The 20463-nt window shown below is 35.4% G+C and overlaps 2 protein-coding genes across 4 annotated transcripts in view; one reads left to right on the top strand and one right to left on the bottom strand.

The window, feature by feature from the left end:
- LOC118737549 (autophagy-related protein 16) overlaps positions 1–20463 on the top strand; it is a 302080-nt gene that overhangs the window by 38489 nt on the left and 243128 nt on the right. The gene's annotated exons all lie outside the window — the stretch shown is intronic.
- The window catches only part of LOC118737551, a 261819-nt gene that overhangs the window by 29143 nt on the left and 212213 nt on the right, over positions 1–20463 (bottom strand). The window lies entirely within an intron of this gene.

Below are 20463 nucleotides of genomic sequence, written 5' to 3'. Positions count from 1 at the left end.
AAGCTTTGCAACTTTTGTTATTGTGGTTTCTGATATAGATTGAATTATATTTTAAATGAAAATTATTAAAAATAAATAAATAAACATAATTTGCAAGCAATATCGTTTTGAATTTCGTTGCTAATTAGTTGCACGCATCTGTACATAGTCCAGCCATTTCTATCAAAAAAAAAGAGAAAACCTTCATGATACATACACTACATGTAAACATTTAAAATAAATATATATTCTACTGCTAACCATTGCGCAAAAATTAAAACATAAAACGCTGATGACTTCCTAAAAGCTTTCTCAGGCAAGTCCTTTAGAGATCCAATCAACGTAATAAGCTGTCTCAATGGTATATTTTGCCTTTTCGAAAGTACGACGAGCATCCATAAGCGGCATTTTCAATTTATTACCAGAATTTTTATTTCAAAAAGGCGATTTCAAATTCTTATCTTCCTCCCCACATTTTACATTACTATGCTGAAGTATTTTTGCGAATTCCTCATATTACGCTTTCATTGCTAGTACCCAATTTGGTGGCGGTTCACCGCTTCTTTATGTCTTCATCACTTCGCAGCGCAAGCCATACTTTCACACACACATACATACATACATACATAAATATATAATTGCCAAAATTTCGTTGTGTCCGCCCATTAACCGCTCCCGGCAATTATGTTATCGTTGCCATGTTCGTCTCTTCATTTTGCACCAGCAAACAGTTCGCGAAACGGCGAATTGCCGCTCTAATGACATAAATTAAGAAACAACATGGTAGTTTGTTCTTCGCAATTTGTTGGTTATTTTCAGCACATTTTTTTTTAACGGGATTTTCAAAGAATTTCGCATTTTTTGAAGCGTTTAAAATTGAATGCGAATTATTTGCGAAAAGGCCGAATTTCGGCTATTAAAAATACTCTGTTGCTGCGCGCTTAAAATTCGTTACGACTAAAAGGTTTGTGAAAAGCAAGTGCTACAACTGTTAGCAACTTTTTAAGCAGCCATTGAATTTGTTAAAATCCACCAAGTTAGCTTGCTTTTCAACAGTAGGCAGAAGCTTGCGCCATTAAGCTTAGTATCCAGCTGTAAGGAAACGGTCAAGAAAAAATTGCCATTATTTCGTTTGTGTGCCCAAGGAATTTTGCAGCCTGTTGTCTAACTCTTTTCTTACGAAATAATGGAACGGGCATATATTTCTGCTGCAAGCATGGGTTGCCTTGTGCTCTTTTTTCATAAAAAAACTTTAATAAACTGTAGTAGAAAACGTATAAAATTTCTTAAGATCTGCGTACTGCCTTAAGGAAATTTGAACAAGAAAATTTCTTCGCCATTTCTTAAGGGTTTTTTATATGGAGTTTTTGCCGTACCGCGGGTATACCAAATTCAGACATCGCGGCATAAAGACAACTTCTTTTCGTGCTGTCAAAAGCAGCTTTAAAATTGACAAATAGGCGGTAAGTGTCGATCCTTTTCTCGCGGGTCTTTTCCAAGATTTGGCGTATTGTGAATACCTGGTTTATGGTGGATTTGTCAGGCCTAAAGCCACGCTGATAAGACCCCATCCATTCGTTGACGGTGGGCTTCAACCTTTCAAACAATACGCTCGATAAGGCCTTGTAACCTATGCTTAGAAAGCCGATCCCGCCGTAGTTGGCGTGAATGGCGGAGTCGCCTTTCTTGTGGATTGGGCAGAGCACACTTAAATTTCAGTCGTCGGGCATGTATTCATCTGACCGTGTACTTCATAAGAGTTGATGCATGACCCTTATTAGCTCCTCGCCGGCGAACTTGATTAGCTCAGCTGCCAGACTGTCAGCTTTAGCAACGTTTTTGTTTCTCAAGCGCGGTATTCCTAATTCGTATATCATCCACTGGGGGCTAGGGTTCGTCTCCTCCACAGCTTTCAGTGATGTTACCATTCACTTGGCTGGAAAAGTGTTCCCTCCATAATTTAAGAACATCCTGGACATCAGTCACTAGGTCGCTATTGTTGTTCTTACAAGAGTTCGACCTGGTCTTAAAACCGTGGCCGCAAGTCGCCTAACGGTCGGCCAGCATTTCAAGCTCTTCGCACTCACGTATTTCGGCCTCTGTTCTCTAATTGCGGCGAATACGTCTCGCTTCTCTCTTCAGCTCCCTATAACGGTCCCACATGGCTCGCGTAGCGCCCGATCGCAGCGTGCCTCTACAGGCGGCATATTTCTGCTCTGCAGCTTCTGGACACTCCTCATCGTACCAGTTGTTCATTCGGGCTCGCTGAAATCCGACTATTTCTTCGGCGACGGTACTTAATGAACGGGAAATGTGGTTCCACTGCTCGCATATGTCGTTTCGTTGAAGAATGCTCTCTGAGAGCAGGTGTGAGAGTCGAGTAGCGAATACATTTGTCCTTCTGTTGTGTTTGCAGCATTTCGGCGTTAAGCTTTCCCGCACAGAGGCGGGTGCGTATATAGGCTGCAACACGATAGTGGTCCGCGCCGGTGTTTGGGCCTCGCAGCGTACGTACGTCCAAAACACTCGTAGCGTCTATCACAGCATGACCGATTTGGTTTCTCGTTTTTCGATCTGGAGAAAACCACGTAGCTTGATGGATCTTTTTATGCTTGAACCTAGTCTTGCATACTACCATGTGTTGGGCCCCGACGAAATGGATCAGCCTCAGTGCATTGTCGGACGTTTCGTCGTGGAGGCTGAATCTTCCGACGGTGGTTCCAAAGATCCCTTGCTTGCACACCCTAAGTGAGCTCCAAGCGCTCATAGAAAGATCAAAGAGGGCATGTACGTTGATTAGCGAGATGTTGAAAAATCTAGCTTTGATGCGGATTGTGGCTTGTCGCTCGTCCAGCCGGGTGAACGACAGTACTCGGTGACAGCGTCTCTCTCCCACCACAAATCCAACACCGAATTTGCGCTGCTTTACATGGCAGTTGTCGTGGACGTAGCAAGGCCCCAGAAGTTGTTTGCTTTGCCCCGTCCAACGCATTGCTTTTTTTTTAATCACAAATTACAATAATTTGAGGCAGCGTTTATGAATTATAAAAGATTTCTTTTGAACCAATCTAATAACCATGTCCTTTGTTTTTGTAAAGAACGAACGACAAAGTCGTTGCCTGTGAGTGAAATGATAGAATCGATTCTGTGTTCTGTTTTGTTTTGCGCTATTTTCGAACAATTAAAAATTAAGAAAAATATATAAACTACAGAAACAGGAAAGCAGTACGTTTAAGCTCTATAACTGTTTTTTTTTTAATTTCCTTTTTAGAGAAAAATACGTACAGTGACGAACAAAAGTATTGGTATAGAGAATTTATCGCAATAATGCAGAGTTTTTTATTGTAATTTCTTTTCGTAAATTTTTTATCAAAATATATTTGAAGCCATTAACGCATTGGTTTGAAGAAAATCTGGAAAACCAGTACCGTCAAAAACTTTTTTAATCTTTCTTTCTAAGGCCTGTTTTAGTGACTCTCGTATGTCATTTTATTTCATTTAACTTTATTTAATTTTACTTATTTACATTTGTACAAAATAACGGTTTCTGCATACATATATATTTACCTCCATGTGCAAATATTTCTCAATCTAATCGCCACAAAACGCGCCTAACCACCCTTTGCAAAAGAAAGAGATATCACAGTTATGAAAGAAACAAAAAAATTATACAAAATTTTAGAACGTAAAAACATTTCAAATGATCGCACCTAATGGATTTTTACGGCTGATCAGTAATTTTCATGCTTATCAAATTATGTTTGTCGAAATGAAAAAAAAAAAATATATACATATGTATATTCTTATGTAACTCTTTCTTTCTATCTCTTTCTATACCTTTTGCTGCCACATAATAAGATCTCTATTTGGTTTCGTCCGATGCTAATCAAAGCAATTTAAAATAGTGCAGCAACAAGTTGCAACACAACCAAAAGCAACAACAACAATTTTCGCAACTATTACGAAAGCCATAAAGCACACTCCTTCTTCTTGTGCACCACGCCATCACAGCGAACGTGACTTTCACGAAAGTTAGAAATTTGTTGTTGCACACTAAAACAAAAAAAAATAATATAGAAAAATTGCAATAAAGCAACTGAATGTTTTTGGTTGCAGCCAACACAGCAGCGGCTTTGGTAATTCGCTGCAACCTGCTAGTGCTGTAACTGTTCCTTTTTTGGGCTGCTTGCCATTACAAATGAGAAATTTCCAATTTGGCGCACAATTCGTTTGCTTGTTTACTTTGCTTTCTGGAGTTCTTTTATTTATTTTTGTTGGTACGTACATATGCAAGTTTATGTAATTTAGCAGTTTTTGGCTTTGTTTAGATTATTTTTTTTTGTTTTTGTTTTTGTTTTGCCCCTATGGTCAGCGAAAGGTGCCTCTTGCTGAGATAACGATCAAATGGCGTACTGGGGTTCCGTTTGTTGCTTTATCAAGCCAGTTTTGTTGTTGTATAGTATTCTGCTAGCAAATTAACGTTATTTTTCGTTTTTCTTATGGTTTTGTATTTGCTCCTCGATTATTGTTAAGTTTTGTTACTGGCATTGTTATCGTTGTTATTAAGTACGTTATGTAACAGTTATGGTGTAATTTTTTCTGGAAACTTTTTTTTTTTTGCAAGCTTATTTCCTTGCGGTGACCTGCAAATTGTGGGTGGCTCAATTGCTTTTTTATCGAAAAATTTCAATTAAAATCCATTGGCGTGGGCGCAGAGTGCAACAAAGGGCATGTGGCGTGGCTGTCCGATTAGTCGATTGGCTGGTTGGTTACTGGTTGCTGGTTGACTGGTCGATTACTGGCCTGTTGGCCGCTGCGGTTGTTGTCGATTGCTAGTTTGCGATTGTTAGATAAGATATTGCAGGCAAATAGTTATTTTGTGGTTTTTATTGGCTCGAAATTAGTTTTGGGCCAATTTTCATTGTATGCGATACGTTGTGCTAATAATGGCGTTAACTGTTAGATGCATCAATTGCAGTTGAATTTTTTTAAAAACGCAAAAGCCCTTGGTTGGTACTGCAAAATATTTGTGAAAGGGGAAATGAAGTGAATTACTAAACGATACTCATATGCAATGTTTTATTCACGAATAACTGAGAATTCTCAATTGATCTCGGATACGTTTTTTGAAAAAATAAAAAATAAAAGGTAAAGTTAGAAAATGTGGCTTATTTTATGGTCTGTAAGTAAAACTGTAATATAATAAAAAAAAATTAAATTAAGGAAGTTCTAGATTTTTGGGTGTTTGGCGGACTCGTCATATTTTATTTTTAGAAGGCTAAGTATGGATAGAGCTGTGGAACTGTATAAGATTATCAGGCGGATATATACAACCCAGGTCCCGCTTAAGCCCAGGCCACACAAACGAAGGAAAGAAAACTAACGATGTGTATGTTCATTACTTGAATAGCCCCTTATATTTCTTCATAGTTTAAGCGGAAACAAAAATTTGATTTATTTTGGAACTAATTTCAGTAATCCCCTGTCAAATTTCGTTTGGAGACAACCAGGTCTCGGCGCTGTGCCATTTTCAGTGCCATTTTTCGTTCTCCGAAGAAAATGGCACGACGCCGAAACCGGTTTGCCTCCAAACTAAACTTTACAAGGGATGACGGAAACTCGTTCCAAAATGAATTATTTTACCACCATATCGGAAAAATCAAACAACCCCAACAAATAAGCATGAAGGAGCTTTTTAAAGTTTATCTGCGCTTCAGTAAAATTTTTTCAAAACAACATTTTTGTTTAAAGGGCAGATGAATCGTAAAAGCTGCTTCCTTTTAATCAAAGTGGTTTCCTACACCCTAAGAGTAAATATCATTTTAATAGTAAAAATGTTGATAATCTTATTCCTCCTAATGCGTAGCCAAAAGCCTTAAATTGCCTTTAAACTATACAGATGCGTATCAATATTTTAAGTACACTGTCAGTCCTTTATCGCATTCTTACGACGCGTAAAATCTGCTATGTATTCCTCGCGTGCAAATCGTGCGCTCAACCACATATCATTTATGCCTTCCATGCCTTACACTAAAGACACTTTGATTATAAATATAGCCAATAGCAATCAAAACCAGATTTTTGTGTTCTAGCTATGTAATGCATTTAACTTGCGATTCCTTGAAAATAACTGGGAGAAAAAACAGTAAGAAAAGCTTCCACGCAGTAAAGCTGCCCAAGCGGGAAGATTGGCAGCGCATGGTAGGAGCCAGTTGGAGGAATGCCCTAATCCGTAACAGCGTCTATGCTGGTATTAAATTAATGCCACCTTTCAAACGCTAACTACCTTATAATTTCTCGACAATATTTTTGCATTTATGTCACAATTGCGAACGTCAACACGAAGGGTAAACGGATGGGAGGGCGATTGTGTCGATTACGTACATACATTCCTGCTTATACAGGCGGATGTAGCGAGTTTCAAAAGGGATAAAGATATATGTATGTATGTGCACATACGGTTGCAAATGGAAGCTGGCGTTGCAAGATATGTTGCTCGACGCGTGATTACAATGTTTCCGAGAAGTGGTTGCCACATATGCATCCAGATGTGTGTATGCGTGTGTGTGTGTGTGTGTGAGGGCATATGAGTGTATAACAAACCACACAGCTGTCATTCCCATCATAAAAACGTCACATAGCGTTGAAAGTGTTTACTTGGTTGCACACACTCTAAAGAGAGCTTGAAGGGAAAGGCGGTTGGATGGGTAGGCTTATCGCGCCAATAAGATTGCAATGTGTGCAATAAAACCTGCAAAAAAATTTTCCACCAATACACCTACATACATACATACAAACAATTATGTGCACATATATATATATATAGATGCCGCAGATGCTGCAGATGATGGCATTTAAGTGATTAACATGCCACATGAAACACACATATGGTAACACAGACATACATACACATGTGTGCAGAAGGTAAACAGCTTGCTTTCGTATGAGCGTGTCCAAAGCTGAAATGCTAACCTGCCACATAATACAGTTAATTAATTTCTATCCAACAGCCATAGAGCTAGCTGCGCGCTCGACTGGTCGCACGAAAGCTGACGCTCACGGCCGACGGCAACACCGTCACAGCTGCACAGCCAATGCCCACCACCAGCAACTCCATCGTCCAGCACACAGTGTTTCAAAACTACTATTTAGTGTTCACAATTCACTGGGGCCTTAATTTTTCACTCAATTTGATTAATTTATTTATTTTTTAATGAAAGCTAATAAAATTTTCAAGAGAACAGTTGAGCACGCTTTTTGAACTTTTGATTGTTTGTCTTAAATTTTTTAGTGCAAAGTGGGAAAAAAGTAAAAATTTTGAAGAAAATTGTTAAATGTTACATAACAAAAACGAGTAGAAAACCATTGTAGGGTGCCCCGAAAAGTGGAAAAAATTGAAAAAAAATGTGAGATGTTTTATAAAATTTTTCACAAAATTCCCAAAAAAAAAAAAATGTTTGAGTTTCTAGAAATATGCTAAGTACGCAGTTTTATAGATCATTAAATTTTAGTGCGATAAAGTGTAATTTGCATGTAGCTAAAGGGTCGCGTTGATTTTTAATAATTTTTTCGCAAATTGCATACCCAAAATGTTTATAAACACCACAAACAAAAACAATATTTTGCTGAATATTTTTTTATAACAATTGAAATTATTTTAATTTTATTCTATTGTTTTCAACAAGTTTTTATTATGTAACATTTATTAACTGGTACTAGAGAACCGAGTTTCTTCAAAATTGCAACTTTGCACAAAAAAATTAATAAAATAATCAAAAGTTCAAACATCGGGTTCAACTGGTCTCTTTCAAATTTTATTAGCTTTTATTAAAAAAAAAAAAAAAAATTAAGTGAAAATGAAGGCTCCAAAATGCCAATTTTAAACCACTGTGCAGCGGCACCTTCTCGTTTGGTTGTCGTGCTGAGTCGACGGCGACGGCTGCGCCATTTCCGACTTTTAGCTGACGTCTAACGTGCGCCAAATCACTATAAACAGCACAACAATAAAAGGAACAAGAAAACCAACTCGTTCAACAGCACAACACTGCCAAAGACAAGTCGAACAGCCGCCACAGACTATTTCGCCAATACAGCGCAAATAAATCAAGGCATAGCAATAATTATTTTTAAATAACGTCATCGGTTGCTCCTCGGTTGGTTCGGTTGTTGTTAACCGATCTGACTCTAGCCCGGTTAGCTGGCGTTTAAGTCAAGTACGCATGTTTGGTATGTAGTTGTTTCTTTCGAGGTATTTGCAACATTCTGATGCAGCTGCTGTGGTTGTTGCTTTTTTTTTGCTTTTATAGTATAGCGCTTCTTGTAGCTCCTGCTGTACACTTTTCTTTGCATTGCATATTTTAACAAGCGACATTTTCGTCTCGCTAGTGGTTTCGTTGCTACGGACGCTGTTGCATTATAATGCTGATAGATTTAATGCTAATGAAGCTGAAGGGCATGGCTGGTCTAGCAATAAATTTGCTTAGACACATGTGGTGTTTTTGGAGCAACTGTTGAAAGTGGTTTCTGTGTGTACATAAGTAAGTAGCTCTTCAATGCTGTCAGGAATGGTAAGGTTACACCTCAATTGCCTCGACTTCGCTTAACTTAAGTATATATAAATGTTTATTCCTTATAAGCAAAAATCGACATGCATAACTCTCCTTAGATACTATAAATAGTTAGCTCATCTTAGTAAACCGCCTGACGAAATTTGAATTTTGATTTGTTATCAACGAAGGATTTCTTTTCTGCCGCAGGAGTTACCTATTAGTGCTACACTAACTTGTTTCTATGCAAATGTAAATGTGTTAAGAAAGATTTGTGCCTTTCATACATATGTATCAACTGAAGTAATAAACCATTTTCATGGCTTAAATTTGCATATATATATATATATATATGTACGTGTATATATGACAATAAAGCCAGGCGGTCGCGGCGATTAGGCGCTTTCCAGGGTTTTATCCCTGGTGCAAACAACATGGAAAAAAACTTTTTCTAAAGGCGGTCAGCAGACAATGACAAACCTCCGAGTATTCTTCTGCCAATATTAAAACGATCTTCCACAAAAAAGTGGAAATTAAATTTTTTGTAATTTGAAAAACAAAAATCGTTCTACTTTCCAAATACTACAGTATTAACTTTTTTATTTAGATGTTGTGGGAAGGAGTAACAATAGAAAATCACTTTGAAAGCCCTGCGAAGCACGCGGGGCATTTGCTAGTTGAATATACATATTTCTAAATCAAAAATTTCTCAAATTCTCTCTTATACCCACATTGTGATATTTAGCTTATCCCATCAATTTAACTGAGAGTGGTAACCCGCTTCAAAAATATTTTTAACAGTAAACTTTCTTAAACACGTTTACTGTGATACCCATATTGTATTAATTCATTTAAAAATTTACAAACAAGTGGCAACCCTGCTCAAGAATATTTTCCGCAGTAACTTTTCCTAAACCTCTTTAGCACGATACCCATATTGAAATATTTAATTTATCTTATCAGTTAAATTTAATTATAATTTCTAAACAGCCTGACAGCCTTTTAAAATAATATTTTCGGCTGTAAGCCTTCTTAAACCTCTTTCTTTTGACAGCCATATTGCAATATTTACTTTATCTTGTCAATGTACTTAAACTGAAATTTAGAAATAGGTGGCATCTCTAGTTTTATATTTTAGAATAGACCACTAGTAATTCATTTATGAAAACTGCATTCAATTCCATGCATTAGTACAAACATACCGACAGACGGACAAAAAAATTCGAAACTTTGTTGATTTGGCTTCTGTTGCTCTATTAAATACCCCCCATATAATTTTTTCCTTAATATCTTTAATACACAGACATAGGCCTGTTTTATTTTTGCATTTTGCTGATACGCGGTTTTGTACTTTAAACGACGATATGTATGTATGTATATCTATTTAATAATATTTTGGCGTTTAAACTTTTGCTAAATGTTTAGCCGAGCTTTTCCTCCCATTCGTGGTCTTCGTTCATCTGTTATAACACAAATGGATAGACCTACATTTTTACTCCAAATCTGAATGGCTGTGATTTATAGAGAACCTTTTTCATGACGTAAATATAAACATACACTCGTGAGGTTTGCGACCGCTTTAGATGTTGCTCGGACCAGAGATCGAACCCAGATTCTACGGAGTGGTAGTACGCACCTCTAACCACCCAACAACAGCGACCGTCCACATATATCCATGTACAAAAAACGTTCTATTTTTATGTGCGAAACAATTTTATAACATATTTTGCTCACTTGAAAGCAACAGGTCAACGCCAATCCGAATTGGGATTTTAAGAAATATAAAAATCTTATTTTATATGTTCTTGCAATAAATGCAAGTAAACATTTATTGCTCGGATTCGGCTTTTTACATCTGTACACTTTTATGGCTCGCTTCAATATGGAAAACATACCATTGCTTTTCACAGTTTGTCATTATGTTTTTTTATGTTCATGTGTGGGCCTTTGCTTGCAACGCAAAGTGATTTCAGTGGACAAATGGAATTTTCAGCTTGTATCTAAATAATTGGACGCCTGTCTTTACATGTCTCAATTTAAGCAAATAGTACCTAATATAAATTAATTGCACCTCTTTGTACCTTCTCGTTGTAGAATCTCGATACAATATCACCAACTTTTGCATTGCTGATTATAACCTTCGAATAACGGTAGATTGTACGAGTAGCATATAAAGAGTGCAGTTCGTAGCAGTATTTGCTACAATTGCTGTTGTTTACATACCATATATGTATGTATGGATGTTCATGTGCTGTTACTTGTAACATATCTGCAATAAACCGACCGAAAGCTGTACTCAACAACAAAAGAGTTTTATGGCGCCAGTTAATATTCGAGTGCGTGTGGATGTATGTATTTGTTTTGATTTTTTTTCTTTGCGTGGTCCGGTTTACCATTGACTGTTTGTTGTTAGCGGTGAGAATCTTAGGCGAAAATATTCAACGCATACAAATATAAACATACATACATGTGTATGCATGCAATTCATAAACTTGTGCGTTTACAGCAGCATTTTCCTTATATGTGTACACTTGCTAATCATATAATTTGCTTTGGCTTTGATTCGGCATTAGACATTAAACAGTCAGCAAGTTTTGAAGCTAGTTTATTTATGTACATATATTTCTTTGCCGCGTCAGCACTACTGCGGTGCATTATGATTACTTAGGAACAACGTAGGCCAATATAACTCGGAATTTTTACTCCACAAATTCTTTGTTTATTAACTTTTTCTTTAAGCATGAGTTGTTTAAACCGATTTTCAATGCCTCATTCTATTGTACTTCTTATCGAGTGCAAGTTGTTATGTTCTTTGATTAAATGTGAAATTGTAGTTAACAAAAAAATGTATCTAAATTGTTAAACATATTAGTAATTTTTTCTCTTTCCACTTAACAAGTTCGTTTCTTAAGTCTTTTGTTCGTTTGCACTCATCCAACAAGAGTCTGCTATGCGCGCGTGTGTATACAGCGTTTAAAATAATAACTGTCGAACCTAAGCAACCTTAAGTATTTCTATAGTAATATATAGCACATAATTATTTTTTATGGTTACTTCGTCCACTAATTGGAAAGTTTTAGGAATTATTTATTTTAAATTGAAATCGATAGTAAGTGGTTGAAAACAAAAGACGCTGCAGTCTGCGATGGTAAGTATCTATTCCATAATCATGAATTTATAATAGTTTTTCGTATAAACTAAATTTTTCGAATATTCGTTGATATCTCATTGTGTGGCCTTTGGCAATTGACTTAAATAATACTAAATTGCAATTGATTGATACTTCCCATTTATGTTAATAAGGAAGTTAAACAATTTTTTTTAAGAGACTGAGTCATAAGTAAATAAGAAATTTCTCCGTTTTTCAAAGATAGCCTCCGAAATCGAGATATGGGCCTTTGAAGTTCGAAATAGGACCTTTGACTATATTTAATTATTGCATGTAAATAACTAAAAACCTAAAAATATAGACGTAGTCCGCCTTGTGATCTTATTTGAACAGTATATAACTTTTTTTGTGCAAACCTATATTACAAGTGCCACAAATTTTTTAAAAATTAGTTAAATTTTTTTTTAAATATAAGGTTTTTAATTTTTGGAAGATCTGACCTTTGACCCCCTATAGCATCTGTAATATAAGTTTGCAAACAAAAAAAGTTATATACCGTTTAAATAAGAGCGTGGTATGCCTTCCGCGACTATGTTTTTACTTTTTTAGTAGTTTACATACAGTAATTCAAATTTTTTACCAAAGGTCCAATTTCGAACTTCGAAGGCCCATAGCTCGATTTTGGAGACTAACTTCGAAAAACGGAGAAATAACTTTTTTAACTATGGCTCAATCTCTTAAAAAAATGTTTGGTCCAATCCAATGGTAATTTTTAGGAAAACTTAAAGAAAATACTGATAGTTTTTTTCTTGCGTCGTTCTGTTTCATGAGTTTTTCATAGTCTGTGCTTGGCCCCTGATCCCAATATTAAAAATAAAGCAGTGTAATTAACAGCATTGTGCGTGTGCCGAGAGAATTGAAAAATTATCTTTTTATCATTAAGGTAAAAATACCCCTTTTGGTACGAGTAGAAAAAAAGAATTAAGCCGCCGTGAACACACGTGAGTGCGATTTTCCTGCAACATCGTGAGCACTTACGAAATTGCGCAATTATTGACCGCATCTGCGTCCGCACAATTGCGCAATGATAGATCAATTTCGTTATTTTTCTGAAAAATTATATTTGTTCACATAATTATAACACACTGGTGAAAAATGCCTATTCTTCGAGTTCACTAAATTTTAAAAATTTTAAAATCACTTAATCTTCAATTTTTAATTTTTTTTGTTGTATTTTTGGATTTGTGCTATTTTGCATAGTCACAGCAAGTTTGAATATTTTCGCAGGTTTAGAAAATAACAAAAATTCAAAATTTTTTAATTTTATGAAATTATTAAATTTTTATTTTAGGATAATTTCCAAAGTTTTAAAAACTATCGAAATCTGGGAGATTCTAGAAATTTTGTTATGTACAAAATTATTGAGATTTTTGAAATGTACAAAATTATTGAAATTTTATAAATTTTTATGTTGTCCAAAATTTTGAGAATTTTATTTGTTCTAAAATCCATCCAGATGTGAAACATCACAAATTGTCGAAAAATTCATATGTTCATGGTACTTGGGTATAAAACCTAGAAAATTCTTAGAATTCTAAAATATATTAACATTTTTGAAAAATTCCAAAAATCTTCCACTTTTCTGAACATTTATTTTATGCTTTGTCTACTTCAGTACATATCATTTTAGTCCTGGGTCCGCCTCTGGCATATTGCTTTGTGTTTTTAATTAAACAACTTTTTGCCATTACAAATTTTATAAAGTTAAACGAAAATGTAATTAACAAAAATCCTTGCATTTTTACACAAAGAAAAGTGTTACAATGTAGAAATACCAATGTCAAAAAGTATAATTTAGTAAGCATGAAAACTGACTTTGCCACGTAAACTGTTCAAATTACCTATAGTGAAATGTCATGGAAATTTTAATCATCTTGGCAACAAGGGTATCATCTACAATATTTGAAAATTTCCCAACAGCCATAGTAAAGTTACTATTCAAAAAGATCACAATTACGAGTAGCGACTTGCTTGTGCTTAGTTTGACTCATAGAGCGACTTATTTATTTTGAACTATTTACTAGCCGTATTTACATACAGTTTTTCATAAAAATTTGTATAATTGCAAGTCAATTATTTTTATTTTTTTTTTTTACTTTACTGCCAAATTAAATTCAGCACTGCACCAATAGACTGACACGAACGCTTGCGATTTAATGCCAGACTAGATATCCACGTTTCTGCAGTCATAATTTCTCTTATTTCCGACTACCAGCTTTTTATGGGCATTTCGCTGTTCATTTGTCATTTCGTTAAAAACGGAATAACATTACATTTTCTTTTTAATTAATTACCATGACATGCAGCGCTATTTCAATTCATATTTAGCTATACGTCACGAGTTGATCGAAACTGTGTTGTTCGGTTACTTAACTGCAGCAACATACATATTTGTATGTATGCATATCTAGTATGCAGTTGCATAATTGTTATCACAATTTTGATAAATTGCATGTCTCTAACAAAATTAATGAACTGACTTAAATCAAACGTGACACTTGTGGATTTTTATTAAAAATAAATACATATGCTTATGGATCTACTGTGTTGGATATAAATTTAAACTCAGCTACTTTTTTTTTTGTATTTGTACACCTGCGTTCAGACACACCTTACCAAAATGCCAGTTTTTAAGCATACGTGTCGTAAGAAATGCTACTCAGAGTCAAATTGGCTGGATTTATTTTTCTTTATTATACGGGTCCCTTACTTTTTCATGATTATATTAGTGCAAAGTGTGTTTTTTAATGGCCTAAACCTGGCATAATATAGAAGATCCGCTAAAGCAATTCTGATCAAGTCCAGTAAAGCAGCCAGCAGTTTATGCCAACTGACGCCAATTAGAAATGCCATGTAAAGCCAAGTCCTTTTCCACCTAGTATGCCCATCGCAAAGGAGGCCTTTCTCTTCCGATCCTTCCAACAGAGTGTGTTTTTTGTCCGAAGAGAGGGGACTTTACTTCTCAATTGCCTACTCAGTGCAAAGTAGCACCTGTTGGCAAGAGCGATTCAAGGCTGAAATTACCTACTGATTTTTCCTTTGCTTACAAGTGCAACAGATGTTTCAGGACCTTGGAATTAAACAAATTAATTCGTCGGAAAATTACGCTGACTCAAGTCTCAATACATATACATATTTAAATAAAAGTCACTGATTTTTATTTATGACTTTTATAAATTTAAGCCTTCAATAACTGTTATCTACACATATAATTTAAAAATCAAATATAACTGTTGAAATAATTGTTACTTGGGATTTTTAATTAAAAAACGTCAAAACGAATTATTAAAGGGAGAATTTTTTTTAATAAAAGCTGCAACTATATCGGTCCCCGATGACAATAATGGCTATTTATGACAAAAATGTCTTAATCCAAAGCCTGCTTCCATGCCTCTGCATGGAACGTTCGTAACACAGCAAACACTCATTTGTGTCTAATACATACTCTCTGCACATCGCAGTTTAAATGTAGCCAAAAAATTAGTTTTTTTTGGATTTTGCTAAATCAGTTATTTTATACATATTTTCAATGACTTTCATAGTGGGAATTTTACTTTTGAAGTTGGATTTTGCGATTCCCAAATTAATTTTATAATTAGTTCCCATTTCTTGGTGCCGTATACAAAGAGCACACACGCAGCGGAGAAACTAAATAAAAATTCTTTCGATTAACATTAATCTGACTTGTAACCTAGGCCGTGTTTGAATTTCTTTCTTTTTTAATGAAATACACATTTCCTAGTGAAAAAATATATGTAAATATGCAGAATGGGAAAAGTAGCAACAATAGCGCCCACTGCGAGCTAACAACAGAAAATGATTGTACAAAAAAAAAAAAACAAAAAGCACGTGAACTAAGACACTCGCACACATACATAAAAGTACGAAGAAACTAACATAAAGTTATTCACAAAGCTCCGCAAACTAATTACATAAATTTGCAGCGCCAATGCGAGCTCTAGTTTTATGCCACACCAAATGTGGCAAGGTAGCCACTACAACATACATACATAGGAGTACACATGCTTGCAAATATATCAGTCAGCAGTGTGGATATTAAAGTTAGTTGTTTCTGATATGCTGTTTCATAAGCTACTGCATATGGTGTTTTTTTGTACTACAGATTTTTTTTTGTATAGTTTTCTTGTTTTTTTTTTTCTAGCCACTTGCTTTTGCTCTGTTGTTATGTCGTGCAATTTTCAAATGCGCCAATTTGCTGCATTCTTGCATAATATCACACGCCACAAAACGTTCAAGCGTCCAACCAGCCTTTGATTGGCCTCCAACAACAACACCAAGCATAAAAAACGCAACAACAAGAACAGCGCCACCGGCAGCGCGAATTTAATTTAGAGCGCAATTGGCGCACAGGCGCAAATGTTGCCACCATTGCTAGTAATATATGTATATACATACATACATATACTACATATGTATATGCATGTGTACTAGGCAGCCTACAAAAGCATCTAATTAGATTTTTGTTTGTATGTGCTGCCTGTTAGCTGCCACTATATGGGCTGTTTACGCGGCCTGGCTGCTTGGTTGCCCGCCCGGTCGTGGTCAGTTTGCCACTCGCGTGGTAGTGTTTGATGTTGTTGCATGAATGCGGCTTTGGCAGCAATGCGCGCTTCTAATTAATTTCATCGGCAAATAGCCCTTGCCGTTGCCGACTGTCGTTCCACAGTAGTCAGTAGTCAGTGACCAATCGGCACTTTGTCGTTTGAGTCCTCCTATCACTGGGTACTTGCTTCTATTTGTGTGGTTTTTGCACGCCTTTCCAGTACCTGTGGACTTACATTCGTCTAAGTATTTGTCTGTTTGTCCATTTGTGTTTGCTGTCCACGTTTTGTTGGTTTTTTTCTTTTCTTTATTCCTACTAGAAGCGTCTAATTTGGTGCAACACTTTTCGTATTAGCTTAAGGCGCGCCAAGCTACTTAGTCACATGGTCATTAGTGCAGCCACCAGAAGTTCTGTTCTTCGCAGACATGCTCACGCTGATTGGCCGTTATGTATGAGTAAGCCTACGCTAGTGGATTTCGTGGTTTTTCTTTGCGAACAAATCGAGTGTCTGCCTAAGAGACCTAGTAAGAAAGTTTTGTTTTTAGAATGTTTGCAGTGAGAAGTTCGCGTAAAATGCAAAGAAAAAAGTAAGGCTTGAATTAAATGCAGTCTTTTAGACAAAGGAAACACTTTTTGAAGAAAATATGTCATTTCCGCAAAAAATGGTGAGGCAGAGTTGCCGCCGAGACCTCTATTTATAAAATAACTATTCCTTCTATTTATGTATGTAGGTGTTGGCTCGAACCAATGGGTTAAATCATAATCGATCTCCTGGTCGTGGTGCATACCTCAACAACTATCTAACCACAAGGTTACTGCGGACATTAAAAAAAATATACAAATCGGATACCTCGGAGCTTTAAAATCATTTAAAACGGTACCTGGACGCACATGTAAGCAGCAACAAGGTTCTAGGTGATAAACGCTTCATTGAAACATAGTTCGTAACGCCATCAAAAGTATGCTCCCTCATTGCGGAGTTATATTTTTTAAGAGCACTCCATCTTCAAAAACTCAAGAGCGCTAGCGTTTTTTAGGCTCAACGAGCTGTCTCTGGTGCTTGAGTGAGTTTATGAACGAATAAAATAAAAAATGAGTGAGAAAAAGAAACATAACGCTCTTTTTTTGTGGGGAGTAATATACAACCTCACCTCAAATCAACTCACCACACACTAACTCACCACACCTCACTTAAACTTACCACACCTGATCCTGCCACATCTAAATTCACCAAGCATTAACTCACCACAACTGAACTCATCCCAGCTGTTCTCACAATGCCTCACCTAAACTCACCACACCTCAATTTGGGAACTATTTCGAGATTATCGGGACCATGCTGGGAATCTCTAGATTATTTCGTGATTCTCGGGACTATTTCGATATTTTCGGAATTTTCTCGGAATCTATCAATCTTAATATCGATATTGAAATCCCGAAATAATTTCGAAAGTAGGAAATAGGTCCGATAATCCAGAAAATAGTTCCAACAATCCTAAAAGTTTCGAAGTAGTCTCGAAAATCCCAAAATAGTCGCGGAGTTGCACTGAAAATCCTGAAATTGTCCCAAAAATACCGAAGCAGCCCCGAAAATACCGAAACACTCTAAAATCTCGATATGGTCTCGAAAATCCTAGACATCCCAAAGAAGTCTTGAAAATTCCTAAATAGTCTCGAAAATCCCGAAATTCTTCATTTTTACACTGAGTAAATGGCAAGTAAGAGAGTATTTAATCAAGTCATAAGTACTAAGTAATATTGTATCCAGTATTTAGTTTGCGGTATTACGTGAAGCCAAGTTCTCAAAGTACGCGGTAGTTCGTTGGGTGAAGCTAACTAAATAGTTTACGACCAAGTATTTAGCGCTGTGAAAATAAGCAAATACTAGCATACTCGGTATTGAGTAACATCTACAATACTTCTGGAATTAAATGTTCTGAATTTGATAAGCATTATTATATGATACGTATATATTATGCTAATTTAACATGTAATGATCAGTTAACTACGAGTTAAAAAGGTAACATGCTCTTCTACAAGTCACTACTAAAAAAATAATATACCAAATTAAAAACGCGATAAAATCGTCATAAAAATCTTCATTTATTTCGGTTCATTAATAAGCACTGCCATTAGAGTTAATGGCAAAAATTTTCGCTACTAAAAACTCAACGCTACCTATAAATATACCCCAAACCCAATGGCATTGTAAGTAGCATTTCCTACTGTGACAGCTCTTAGAGCGTTTGCGCTACCAAAGAGCAAACGTAATATTGCACAATTGCCGTAATCACTGCCGCCGGCGTAGGTCTAGCATCTTGCATCATTAATTCTCTCATTTTACCGAGAAGTAGTGTTTCGTTAGATGACTTCCTTATGTGTTTTGCGATATGCAACCATGGTGAAATGTGTTTTAAATATGCGAAATTCAAACAATTAGTTTAAATGATAACGACCAAGGCAGAAAGAGTGGTACTAACGCTGCGATTTGGTGGCTGCGCTTAAGCCTTTACTTCGATTAGCTCACAGCAAATGCTGCAAATAAAATTATTTTATTTGTATTTTATTTGGTTGTTTTTGTTTGTTAGGCCAGTTAACTATCTGGTTAATAGCACCGAGCGTCATACAAATGCGGCTTAATATGTACATACCTCGTGTGCTATTGAATTTAAAATAGTCGCTTTCTGTGATAATATCTACTTCAAGTGTGGACTTTAATTAAATGCACTTTAAATCCAATATATTTTGATTATTAGTATGCATATGATGATAAGCAGCAGTTAAGTGAAAATTGCCTTTTACAGTTGATATCTAATTGATTGCGAGTATTTACGAGAATAAAAGCTTCTACTAATTAGCATTGCGAACGAGTTTTTTTCGCTTTCGAAAAGTACTTTCATACACATTTTGTTGATGTCTTGGCTACCGCCAATAAATTCTTTGTCTTTACATTAACCATTCATTTACATATTTATGTATGCTTTCGAAACACTCGCAGTCGCAAAAGTTGGTTACACTTTGCATGTGTTGCATGCAACCACTATTGTTAAGAACATAAAAAAGCCATCGTTATTGTCGCTGTTCAAGCAAGCGGAAGTGCGCAAATTAATTTAGAAATTCCATTGATGCCAAACAATTACTGATAGAATAAGTAGTAGTAATAGCTGGTGTAAAAAATTCAATTTCAATGTGAAACTTGCTACGCAACTTTCAGTAGTTTAATTTATATCTTTGGTTCTTTTTTTTGCTACTGTTTGGCATATTTTGCTTTGTTGCTATTGTGGTCTGAGCAATAAATTTGCCTATTCATAGTTTAATTAAAAATACCAGCCAGTTGCGTGCGAAAGTGTTGCTACACCTTCTCGTTGACTGGAGTAACAAAAGACTTAAGCTGCAAACTTGAAATCCTATTGCTTTCCTTTTTGCTCATAAATATGTGTAATTGTTGTTTAATTTTTGCGATTGTGAATAATCATTGCTGACACTAAACATTGATCTCTTAATGACACGGAGAGTGAAAAGAAAGAGTATTCGATAGATGTGAAAGGAAATTCTCGCTTGAACATAAGATATGAACTTTTGGAAAATAAGCTGGTGGTAGTTATGTGCGGACGATACATAAAGCGATTTTGATATGACTATTAAAGCGAAATTGTGGCAGTTTATTAAGGGGTATATTTGCTTTCGACTAATTCGAGCTTTGTTTCAAGAAGTAAGAGGGGCAAATTAGATTTCCCAAATAAGTGTTAAAGGAAATATGCAATTAATTTATAGTAACTCACACAAGTCTTCACGTGTTGATTTTTTTTTAATATTCGCAACTTTTTTCAATTTAATTTTTTTTTAATATTCGCAACGTTTTTCAAGCTTATTTTTTTGTTATTTTTCTACGAAAATATTGTACAAGTCAAACACATATATGTAAATCAGAGTTTCAAACTTTATATAAATTTTAGTTAAAGTAAATTAGTTTTAATTAAATTGTTTTATATTTATTTAATTTACTTATATAATTTGACTTAGTTTTTATTGGTTTCATTTTATTTAAATTTATATTAATTAATGTTAATTTGTTAAATTTAATTCAATTTGTTTCATGATACTTAATTTAATGTACTGTAATTTTATTTTACTTATAATTTTTAAAGGTTTGGAATTTTTATTTATTATATTTTTATTTTTTGTTTAATCTGTTTTATCTTATT

Source organism: Rhagoletis pomonella, unplaced genomic scaffold (assembly GCF_013731165.1).
Source record: "Rhagoletis pomonella isolate Grant_MI unplaced genomic scaffold, Rhpom_1.0 Rhpom_scaffold_00004, whole genome shotgun sequence".
NCBI lineage: Eukaryota > Metazoa > Arthropoda > Insecta > Diptera > Tephritidae > Rhagoletis > Rhagoletis pomonella.
This window is presented reverse-complemented; position numbering and strand designations above follow the sequence as displayed.